Genomic DNA, 12,063 nt, shown 5'->3' with positions numbered 1-12,063 from the left:
TCACACAGTAACACTGTATTGTCAGCAAAGAAAAAGACAAATAATATTCTGAATTTTAAAGAGTAATTACCATGTCCTGTCCTCATGTAAAGGGTTTCGTTCTTAAGTCTTCCTAGAAAAAGAATGAACACAGAGGGTGATGCTCCTTGGGATAATGCTGTAGAAGATAAGTTTGGTTTTCAAATAGTTCAAATGCTAGTCTAAGTCCTCTAATTCTTCTCATAAAAGTCAGTGAATTTGCAGGCAGCTTGTCGTGCCTGCAGATTCACTGACTTTTATGAGAAGAATTAGAGGACTTAAACTGTGTTTTTAAAAGTGAAGAGAAAAGGTGGATATGTAGGGAAAACACCTATCCCAACCACCTATCTCTCCCCACTTCACAGTTTAATCAATGCAACATCTTCCTATCAGTGGCATCTTCCTATCTTCAGAAGCCAACTAAACAAATGGTGGCACCTTGTATCACAACAAACAGTACTGTGCCTCTTCAGCCTCAAACCCAGTCGTTGTCCTCCTCCTTTGTAGGTAGAATGATCTCAAGCATCTGTTTGAGTTCTCTTTAGCAGCCTGATCCTGTACAGTGCTGATCAATTGCTGGGAGAGGCTAAGCACTCTCTGTTCCAATGAAGTTGCTGGGTAGTGAATGCTCAGTGCCTTCCAGGATTGGACTCTTGGTTTGTATAGCACCAGACAAATCCCTTAGGGCCATCTTACATATTTAAAAAGGCTTTTGTATTCTCCCTCCAAAGGTATAAACTAGTATAAATTCATTGAAAGAGGCAGGCTTCTTTTTGTTTAAAATTTCCAGGGAAATAATATGACAATTTGACAAAAAATATCTTTCAGAGCCTCTCGTCTTGTTTTTATTATGTACACTCAGAATGCACACCACATTCCTATGTGCTAATACAAACAAGAAAGGTGAAATGTACAAAACTGAGCGCCCCTATGCTGTGTATTTAACATTTTTTCCACTGTTTTGGTCTTGTGTAAAATATGTTTCCTGGTTTGCAATATGTTTCCATGTGATCTCATTAACTTGTGCTCCAGGGCAGCTGGAAGCTACCGTAGAAATGAGATTTTAGGTTATTTCACCAATCAAATAGACTGACCGAGCTTCCTTCCACAAAAAATACCTCTCGTTTTATGTATATGAAAGAGTGCTGGGCAATTGAACACAGACGTCAATAGGATCACAGACTACGCAATAGAAATTGTTATTTTAAATCTTTCCAAAAAGACTGGATAAGAATTTGTAACAACAGTTCTGGATTTTTTTCCTGTTATTTTACACATCTGTTCTATTTCAAATGCTGGGATTGTAGGGTTAGGTTCCAACAAACAACACACATTCCAAAATCTACTCTGTCATAAGGATTTTTAGATAACCATATTTAATTACCTCCTGTATCTCTTCCTGAATATATATTATAATTTTAATAAAAAGAAAGGGTGATTTGGAAAATCACTGGATTTCTTTCTTTACTTTTCTTAACCTCTAATTTATTAGTTTTCTTCTATCAGACCATCTGCCAGTGCTAAGGCCCACATCCCTTTAGATTTATTTACAGAGGTCCTTAGACAATAAAGGAAACTTTTTTTGAATTGTTTCTAAAATTGGTGACATTTTTGCCCTTACTGTATTTAAAACTAGTCCAATAATTTTAGGGCTTACTGGGGAAGGAGTAGAAGGAAAGGAGGAGAGAGAGAAAGAAGGAATAGATAAACGAGCAGAATAATTCCTACCTCAACTGAGGCTTGTCTGATGCTGTAGTCCTTGTGCACATTAATTTCAGTATGGGTTCAGAGCATGCGTAAGGATTGCAGGATTGGGCCAATTTAGACTCTAATCCTGATTCTGAGTTTAACAGCAAAACTCCCATTGAAATCAATGGGAGCAGGATTGGTTGAATGCTTAGATCCCAATCCTACATTGGGTCTGCTAGCATGAACCTTTATGCTCACACAGAGACTCATTGAAGTCCCTGGAACTCTGCATGGGTGTTGTGGATTCCAATACAGAATTGTATGTATCTACATACAGTCCCATTCAAGGCACGTGGCATTAGAAGATGTCAATGAGTTGAGTCTGCCCACATGGCTCTCTCTGCAGGATCAGGACCTTAGCCTTTAATCTTGTATGCTGAGCTTTAGGGTGCAGAACATGTTTATAAGGGAAACAGATATTTACAAGATACATGTTCAGCGATATAAGATGAGTGATAGCAATGTGAACCATTCTGCTTGCAGCAAAATGGAATATTTGCTATCTAAAATTCTCTATCTATGTAGGAAAATACTCTACTCTAAAGTTAAATTATTATATGGAGAGTAGAGAAGAAAGGAGGGAAGATAGAATATTATGAAGATCATTTCCTAGTTTTTATTCCAAGATCTTTGTTATTAGGCTGTCTAGTGCTTATCTCACTTTTATTACATTTGTGATTTATCTGTAGACTCTATAAAACAAAGCAAGTGTAAAAATGTGACTCAGGCATCCTCTGGAATTGTACCTGTCTCAATAATCTGTAAAACGGATCATCTTCTGTTTGTAATTCCTCTTCTAGAGTAAATGCAGTATATAATTAAAAGGAAATACCTTATCAGTCATTTATTTTGGAAACAGATATTTTTCTGTATTTATCAAGTAATCTCTATATAAGTTTCATCTCTCTATATGTACCAAACATACGTTCTCAAAATGTTTTTGGGCTAAGGATGATAAGTTCAAAATCAAACTAGAAATGCTAAATTTTATTTCACTTTTAACGTTGGGCATAGGTAAAGACAATATTGTGACCAAACAGTGTTTAGGATTTTTTTAATAAAGGTTTAGAAAATAGGCTTCAAAATAATTATTTGCATGTCCAAAAAATTTCTTTCTAGTATCAAAAACAACTGGCATCTCACTTCACAAAAATTCCAGATGTCTGAAAACCTCATGTAGGGTGTTATTTCTGTCTGTTGAGCTGATAGATCTGAATGTCTGGACTATATAACACTTGGAATTTCCTAGAGACTTTACTTGTCCATTGAAAAGCAACAGCTTCCTTTTATATATCATACTTATTTTATCATATGAATCCAAAAAGTGTGATGGCCTGATGGCCTGTAACATTTGTGTTTGCATTAATTATAGGGCAGTATAGTATTGCTAGGTTCACTGGTCATGCATGGTATGTATGAGGTGTACCACATGAAAAGGAGCTTCCAGGAATTGAATGTCAGTTTCAGGTGGGCTTATAAAAGCTCCCTACTATGTTTTCTTAAATGGCTTATTTTTTCTAAAAGTTGAAAGTTAACTTTTGAGCTGCAGTCTCAGTTTTTCAGCCTTAAAAATATACATACAAGTACTTGTGCCCACAGAAATGCACATTCATATATTTTTACACACGGCAACTGTAATTTACAAACACATATTGCATGGCTGGATACCCAGCTACCCGAGTGGCAAACACACATTTGGTCTTTGTGCATTTGTACATTTTTTTTCATGGAATTGGTGTTAGATTCTTAAACCTCCAGTTTTGCAAACTCCAAGTATTCAAAAATCACAAATCAGCGCCCCCCCCCAATATATTTTTAAAATAATATATTTAGGATTCTTTTTCTTTACATTCCCCCTTTCTCCTTCTTGGAGTCAGGCAGAATTGAAGCTGCTGTGCTTAGGGGAGGGCATGGGCTGCTCCATCGGAAAGTATTGCACCTCAAGGGGTCACAGAGTTGGGGAGGCCATGGCTCTATCCCATAAAGATGAGCCAGCAGAGCTGTCCCTTGAGGGTTAGTAAGTAACACCCAACAATGAGGTATAGCAGTGGGCACACAGTCTCTGGTATCACACAGTATCTCCAGCTATCCATCCTACTCCCTATAACAAAGCATCTTCAGGACTGGTATCAGTCTCATATACTCACATGTTATATTTGTTGTTAAGTAAAGCTGATTGCTATCCTATGCTGTGGGAGTGAGGTCCTGAGCTTGTTAGATTGTTGTAGTATGGTGCTGAGGGCTACCCTGGGGCAGTGGCTTAGTTAAACAGAACTTTTCTCTCCCATTGTTTTGGAATGTGGCCAAGCTCCCTTGTGAGATCTTTATTAGTGACCTTTGTTTTGGTTTTTTTTTATGGCTAGTTTTAGCATAGTATAATACTAAATTCAGAGCAGTGAGGGAGGCGTCCAATTTTTAACTGTGCTCTTTTTATGAAATATTTCTTCGCTGTTTCCATGCTCTTGTCTGAAAAATCAATAAGAATAAATTTTTGTCTTTGCCAATACCTTTTGAAGTATAGGCTATAGGATGCTCATATGCATAAGGATTGCCCCTGAGCTTATATAATAATTTATATTTATATACCACCTTTCATCATGAAGAATCCCAAAGTACTTTATTAACTAGAAACAGGAGTCACTTGCTTCACATACCTAGGAAACGCAGCCATCCCTGTAGTAGAACATAGCATCTGTTTTAACAGCCCATGGCTGCATTTCTCTGCTGTGTAGGACAGGAAGTGAGAAAAATCTATGCAAATAAACCTGCAGGGGGAATATACAGTCATTATATTTCTTTTATTGCAAGCGCTTCAGGACTGGGACTGTGTCTTCACATGTGCTTTTACAGAGACTTATCCTATGAACTTCTGTCTTCATGATTATCTCTGAGCTCTATTCTAATATAAATATTACTAATAACAATTGTAATAGGTAGGCCAAGTATAACTAGCTACCACACTGGAATCTAGCTAGGACATTGGTACTAACTACCTATTCTTGCAAAATAGTGTCATGAGACCTTTAATAATCACCAGCAGGCTTGATCTTCCATTTAAACTATAGGTAAGGCTGAACTGCTGTTTTAAACTATATGTTGTTGTTCTTAGGGGAAAGATGAGATGTAAATTGGTTAGTTAAAAAAATGAGTTGTCATGAAACTAACGCTTACCATAGAAATTGGCATTAAGAAAGAAACAACTTTCTCTTGGCATGATATCAGAGATCTTTCCTAAACATTATTAACTGCTCACATATAAAAATATCAAGACTAAATAAATAAATACAATACTTTTAGAAGGGCAGCACAAAGGTTTAAGATAGACCAGTACATTCCAACTTAGTGACCCAATACTTCAGAAGCTTCTGCATTTGAGAAAGTGTATTCATAGGAAGAGGCCCCGTATTCATAGGAGTAGGCTTATTGAACACAGTAGGATGAATTGCATGAGTAGATATATTCAAATGCATAAGTGTTTGAAAGCTCAGGCCCTAAATCTGTGCAGCTGGCCTACTTCTCAGTTGCACTTTTCTGATGTTTAGGGCAAGCATGGATGTGAGAGTGGGGAAGGGAAGGGAAGGTGGCTTATAAAAATGAATAAAAGGCACCTTAGCATTCCCACATTCTGGGCTGTCCAGGGGCAAAACTGGTGCCTGATATAAACTTAGGCTTTGCATCCCATGGTCTCCTAGCAGGGGACAGTCATGGTGAAATACATTCCAGCCATGTCCCCTAGGCCAGGGGCTGAGAGCATGGCCAATGCAGAGTCTTCACACCAGTTTTTCGGTGGTTAGGAAGACATTTTGCACTGGGAATATTCTCAGGGGTTGTTTCCACCCACTTTAGGGCCTCATTACACTACCAGAGTGATAAAGAAGGGCTTAAGAGGATCTGATTCTCAGTCACTCTGTCTTTGTACTTAGGCATTAGAACACACATAAGGCTTGATTCTTCAATACACCATTTTTACACTGTTGTAACACCATTGACTTCAATGGATTACTCTTGATTTACAATGATCTCCAGGAAGTGAGATCAGATCCAGGCCTCATGTAAGATCATTTACAGTGCTGAGACCCTTAAATATGACAGGGTCAGTTAAAGGGTAAAATCTGCAAAAGCTTATGAGCATAAGCTGCCTTTTGAAAAGTGATGTAGGCATTTAGAAACCTGCATCCCATTACTTTCAGTAAGACTTAGGCTTCTAAATGCCTGCCACTTTTGAAAATGCAGCTTAGGCCCAGAAATCTCTTAGGAACCTGTGAAAATTTTACCCAAGAGCTTTATTATTTCAACTGACATGATAACATACTACTTAATATATTCTTTGTCCCCTAATCTAAATTTTTTTCTATTAAAGACAGAGGTCAGTCAGACTGGCTAATCTATGATTGATTTAATCACATGCTTTATCTGGGTAGGTGAAAAAAAGTCACTATTCATCAGTCTAGTAGCCTGACTTATGTCCTGCTGAGTTACGGTGATCCAATTTTTTTAAATTTAACTGACTTAAAACAAACAGGCCTGCTTATGGCTTTTAGAAGGAGCACAGCTGGATTTTATCATGTCACAGGAGAAAACTTTCATTCTTGAGAATGAGAATCTGGTGTGAACAAGTCCGTGGAGCTACACCAATTTACACCAGTTGAGAATCTGTCTGGTGTTCTTTTCTCCACTACAGTGGGAGCTTCACCAGCTTGTATAGTTGAGCTCTCCCAAATTGATAGGGATCTTTTCCACACTCAGATTAATTTTTTAACACTAAAATATTTGCTCTATGATTTTTTTCCTTTAACCATATTATGCTGCAGGAAATTAAGTGCATGATGAAGATAACCTAAAATAGGAAATAGCTCTGACAGCCACAGCCCATGAAACTGTTAAATTCATTGCTCTGCATCCTTTATCAGGAAAACTATCATTAATTGTCAATTTATTATCAGTCAGGATTCATAGTGGAATTTTGATGATTAATAGGAAGCCAACAGCAAACCAGATTTTTATGACCAGGGTTACATTAGAATCAGTAACTTTCCTTTGTATTTTACAATTTTAAGTGCTAATTTAAAGATTTTAAACAAAGAAAAAAAAATCAGAGGAGATCAGGTTATTTTCCAGTCAGTTTCATGTCTTTTATTATTATTTTTATTATTAATTATTATTATTCCTTTTGCACTTGAGGACTCTAAGGTTTGTGCTGGTAGCTGGATTAGTGCTTTTTTTAATTCAGTAGTAAAATGGCTTAATCCAAGAGAGGGCCTGTCCTCAGAAAAAGAGAGAGAAGATCCGTCAAATATGAACATACCTAAACCCTGAAACATCTGTTTAAGTATGTGTGTGCTGATCATCAGCAGGAGATATGCAGGTGTTTTGCTCTGGTCTTTGTTATTTATTGTTGCAGTCAAATAGAGTTTCTCCAGAAAGTTTTCCAGGAATCTTTCAGGCAGAAGTATATCCAGAATGCAATATGTACACAATGGTGGTCTTACACACTTGCCAGCTGCCTTTCAAGAACTACGGGCCAGGTTCTGTTTGTGTGAATGCACAGGGCTGGGGGAGGGCATAATAGGCTCTATCATCCTTCATCTCCTTCCCCCTTTTTGTTGCCTGCATAAGAACCAGACAGAATTGCAGTCCCTGTGCTTTGCCTTTAGTGCTTCAGGGGTACACAGCACACCAAAGTGTGGTAGGCAGGCCATGGTCCTGCTGCTCTATTGCGTCATTTGAGGTGCTGGCTGGCCATGTTGGGAGCAGTAAGCCAGCATCCCATAAAGAGGTGTAGTAGCAGCATGTTCTCCTTCCACACTGAGGAGTTCCAGTAGGCATTCTGCAACTCTACCACCCAGAGCTCTGCCAGGGCAGGGTAGCTCCAACCCAACCCTTACTGTGGGCTCTGCCTGAAGGTACTATAGAGCCCTCGTTGTATTCAATGGCAAACCTCCTATTGGCTTTGGTGATGCAGGATCCAACCATAAGTATTAGCAGAGAAATAACTTCAGTACCTACAGTTTTCAAGATATGTCCTAAAGTAAGTATAAAAATCTTAGATACCTAGATAATCATGTTTGTGCAGCATCTAACACCGTGGAGCCCTGGCCCATGACTGGGGCTTCTAGGTGCTACTGCAATTCAAATACATTTCTCGCTGAATTATCTTAAGGAAAACTGGAAAACTAAGGGCAACTATAATACTGTAGGTATGTAGTACGTGTATGTATATATAATATAAATTACACACACACAAAAAAGATGTTTAAAGAGCATTATTAAGGTTGCAAAGTCAAGCATGCAAGTTAGGATATGCCAGACTTAAGGTTTCCTGTGCAAATATTGAAAAAACAGAAATGCCCACATCATCATATTGGCGTCTACATCATATTGGCATCAACAGGCGGGTTCAAGGCTGGTGCAGGGATGTTTCGCCCCCTAGGTGAAACTTCCACCTTGCGCCCTGAGGTCCCCTCCCCCCCCCCCGCGCGGGCAGCTCCCCCCTCCGCCCTGAGGCTCCTCCCATGCCCTAAGGCACCCCACTTGCAGCAGCTCTCCGCCCTGAGGCACCCCTCCCGCCCCAGCTCACCCCTGCTTTGCGCACGAGCACCCCGAGCAAGCTGTCGCTGCTTCACTTCTCCTGCCTCCCAGGCTTACGGCGCCTAAGCTGATTGGCGCCGCAAGTCTGGAAGGCAGGAGAAGTGAAGTGACCATGGCGTGCTCGGGGAGGAGGTGGGGCAGGGGTGAGTTGAGGTGGGGAGTTCCCCTGCGTGCTGCCCCCCCCACTTGCTGCAGGCAGCCCTCCCCACGCTCCCCTGCCCAGCTCCCTCTGCCTAAGTGCTGGTGGTGACCAGAGTGGCCGAAGATCCGGCAGCCGCGGTCACTGCCAAAGAAAATGGCGTCCCCCAAATGCCAGCGCCCTAGGCAACCGCCTAGATCGCCTAAATGGTTGCACTGGTCCTGGGCTGGTTGGAACCTTTAGATACACTACACTGATTTCTGCCACTTGGGCTAATAGAATAACTGATAGTAGTTGATTGTCATCCTCTGTGGACCAGCACTAGCCGGAGATGAGAGACACACTTTGCCAGATAATTTCACAGATATTTGCTGACAGCAGGGGACTGGTGAGACTCTAGAATTTTGGGTTTCATTTCAGCGCTGCAGGGGTGTGTGCCCTTGTGTGTGTAGGCGTGGCTTGACCTGAGTAATTAGACATGGGTGAGACCTCATTTCTTGGGAGATAGGATTACGGAGGTAAATGGATCAGCACAGACTCTTCTGCCCATTTCCCACAAGCTTGTCCCTTTCTGCCTTAGATCTGTCTGAGTCCTGTCTCTTCTCTCCCCTCTTCCCCCAGCTCCTTATCCCAGTCTCATTTTCTTTGCCTAATCCCAGTTTCCATTCCTAAGGCTTCTCCTCTAAGTCCCAGTCTCCTTGCCCAGCCAGTCCTAATCTCTCCTCCAGGGATCTCAGTCTGACCCCATCAGTATCCTCCCCTGCTCTTTATCCCAGTCCTCTCCCACCCATGCCAGTTCCAGTCTCACCACTCCTTGTCCCAATCTGTTCCTTTCCCTTCCCCCACTCTATCTGTTCTTTGCTTTGCATTTGATTCAGGCAGCTTCCTCTTCACCATGCTGGAACCCAGGCAGTGTGGAGGGTCATTGAGAGGACAGAAGAGACGGGCTCCCTGTTCTCAGTTCCTGTACCCCTCCCCTCTTGGGTCTGTAGCCACCTTTGACCCTGTAGACCAGTGCTGGAGCATGTTTAGCCATGGCGCATGTACAGTCCAGAAGCTAGTGGGAGCTATGAGGGTATGGAGTATGCTCAGTTGCTCTATGGGGATGGCATATGCATTCTGGTCAGCACTGGGAGTGTGAGAGTATGTTTATACAGCAAAGAAAAACCTGAAGCTGGCCCATGCCAGCTGACATGGGCTTGCGGGGCTTAGGCTGCGGGACTGTTTTATTGCTGTGTAGACATCTGGTATTGGGCCAGAGCCTGGGCTTTAGGAAGCTGTCGGATGGGAAGGTCTATAAGACTATAACAGAGTTCAAAAAAGAACTAGATAAGTTCATGGAGGATAGGTCCATCAATGGCTTTTAGCAAGGATGGGCAGGGATGGTGTCCCTAGCCTCTGTTTGTCAGAAGCTGGGAATGGGTGACAGGAGATCATCACTTGATGATTACCAGTCCTGTTCATTCCCTCTGGGGCACCTGGCATTCGCCACTGTCTGAGGACAGGATACTGGGCTAGATGGACCTTTGGTCTGACCCAGTATGGCCATTCTTATGTTGAGCATGCTCAGTGACAATGGGCTCTTTGGAGATTTTGGCTATTAAGCTAGTAAGTCTCTTCTGAAGTGTGATTTTTTTGAAAGTTTATAACTTGGCTGTTCTTGCTCCAAAGCATGGTGATGTTAGAGCTGTTCAAAGTAAAGGTCACCAAAAATGTGTAACATGTGCAAACCAACATTTTTTCCCGTAGCTTAATTCTCAGAAATGGCTGAATCATTTTCATGATGATATTTTCCAAAAAACTCAGTCTGAGGAGACACCCAGCCTGGAAATTTTCAGCCTAAATGGTTAACATTTGGCAAAGTTAAAACCAACTGAAAATAAGGTCTTATAGTGGGAAGTATTGAGCAATACAGTGCTAGCAGCCCTGCCTATAATTACATACATATGCTCCCAGTTACAAATTAAATGTGCTGGTAAAAGGGTACTGAATAAAAATTAAAAAACAATTAGCTTTTGTGGCATATCTAGACTAAGGCCTCAATCCTGGAAAGACTTGTGACTGGGCTTAACTTTACATGTTGAGTCAATGGGACTATTTGTAGTGGCTAAAGTAAGCAAGTATATGTCTGTAAAGTGTCAGGGCCTAAACAACAGACAAGGAGAGGAGGATATTGGCCTTCTGTCTGTCAAGAGGTTTTAGTGGTGACACAAGTGATAAGAGTCTTGACTGGTTTGTGGAGCCAGCAGAACTCTGAGATGTAATTTTCTGCCTGAAAAGATGCTTGCTTGTACACTACGTGCATCTAATAGGGAACCTCTCTTGTGCCTGTGGCCTCCTTTAAGACAACTAATTTCTATGAAAGAAGGTGATTTGAAAAGAAGGAAAATGCATTGCATGCCCCCAGCATAAACTCCTCACGATTTTAATTCCTTAAGTTATTGTATTGGAAAGATTTTTTTTAAAAAATATTTGGTAATCATCTTTGCTGGATGCCATGGAGCTCTGTTCATGTCAAAGGCCTCCAGCTGACTAAGCATGCAGCAGAGCCTGACAGGGGATGCTCATAGTTAACTGGTGTAATGTCATTCCTGTGTATCTCATCCTGGAGTGTATGGAACACTGTCTATGTGTTATAACATTTTAAATTACTGGTACACATTTGATCATTCATCATTGGCTTGTCTCTGCTGTATGCCCATCTCAACATGTCCTTTTGTAAAATAAGCCAACCGTAGACAGAGTGTATCTCTGGTGGATTATCTAATCCAAGTGTCAGAACGTCAAACTGTCCCATTCACAGCACTAGTTCACTCTCCTCAAATCCTGGCTGTAGCGTAAGAATGGCTTTACTGGTCAGACCAAAGGTCCATTTAGCCCAGTACCTGTCTTCTGACAATGGCACAGTAGTGGTCAGAGCAGGGGACTGGTTAATTCCAAATGACACTCCTTCATACAGAGACCAGGGAGGTGATATCTTTTACTGGACCAATTTCTGTTGGTGAGAGAGACAAGCTTTCGAGCTTACACACGGCCTTCTTCAGGTCACTCCTTCTTATATGAACTTGGGCAAGTTAGCCTCTCTCTGTCTTGGCCTTCCCATCTGTACAATAAGTGCTTCTGTAAATCAAATTGAGATTCTCATCTAGGGCTTGATCCCACTCCTGTTCCTGTTCAAATTAATGGAAAAACTTCCACTGACCTGTGTGGTGCATGATCGAGCCCAGATATTGTAAGGTGCTATATAAATGCAAAGTATAATATGTAACTGTCTATTTCAAATTTGTTGGACTATTTGAATAGAAGGTATGTTCAAAGGTCATTCTATTAAGAGACTTTACCAATTCCAGGGTTTTGAAAGATTATGCAGTAAACCTAAAACTTATTATTTCTATCAAAAGGCTGTGGCTAGCTTTAATTTTAAGACCAATAAAGTTACAGCAAGCAGGAGCCTTTCAAAGACAGTTATAACCAATGGTTTTATTTTGTGACATAAACAGAACATTTCTTTCAGTAATGGTCTCCCCTGACATTATTTTAAAGTGTGGTTCTCTGAAAGTGGCTCTGTA

The 12,063-nt window shown here is 40.9% G+C and overlaps 1 protein-coding gene across 3 annotated transcripts in view; it reads left to right on the top strand.

The window, feature by feature from the left end:
* Window positions 1-12,063, top strand: part of NFATC1 (nuclear factor of activated T cells 1) — a 148,562-nt gene that overhangs the window by 13,793 nt on the left and 122,706 nt on the right. The gene's annotated exons all lie outside the window — the stretch shown is intronic.

This window comes from Chelonoidis abingdonii, chromosome 2 (assembly GCF_003597395.2).
Source record: "Chelonoidis abingdonii isolate Lonesome George chromosome 2, CheloAbing_2.0, whole genome shotgun sequence".
NCBI lineage: Eukaryota > Metazoa > Chordata > Testudines > Testudinidae > Chelonoidis > Chelonoidis abingdonii.
Note: the sequence above shows the minus strand (reverse complement) of the source record. Positions and strands in the feature narration are given on the sequence as shown.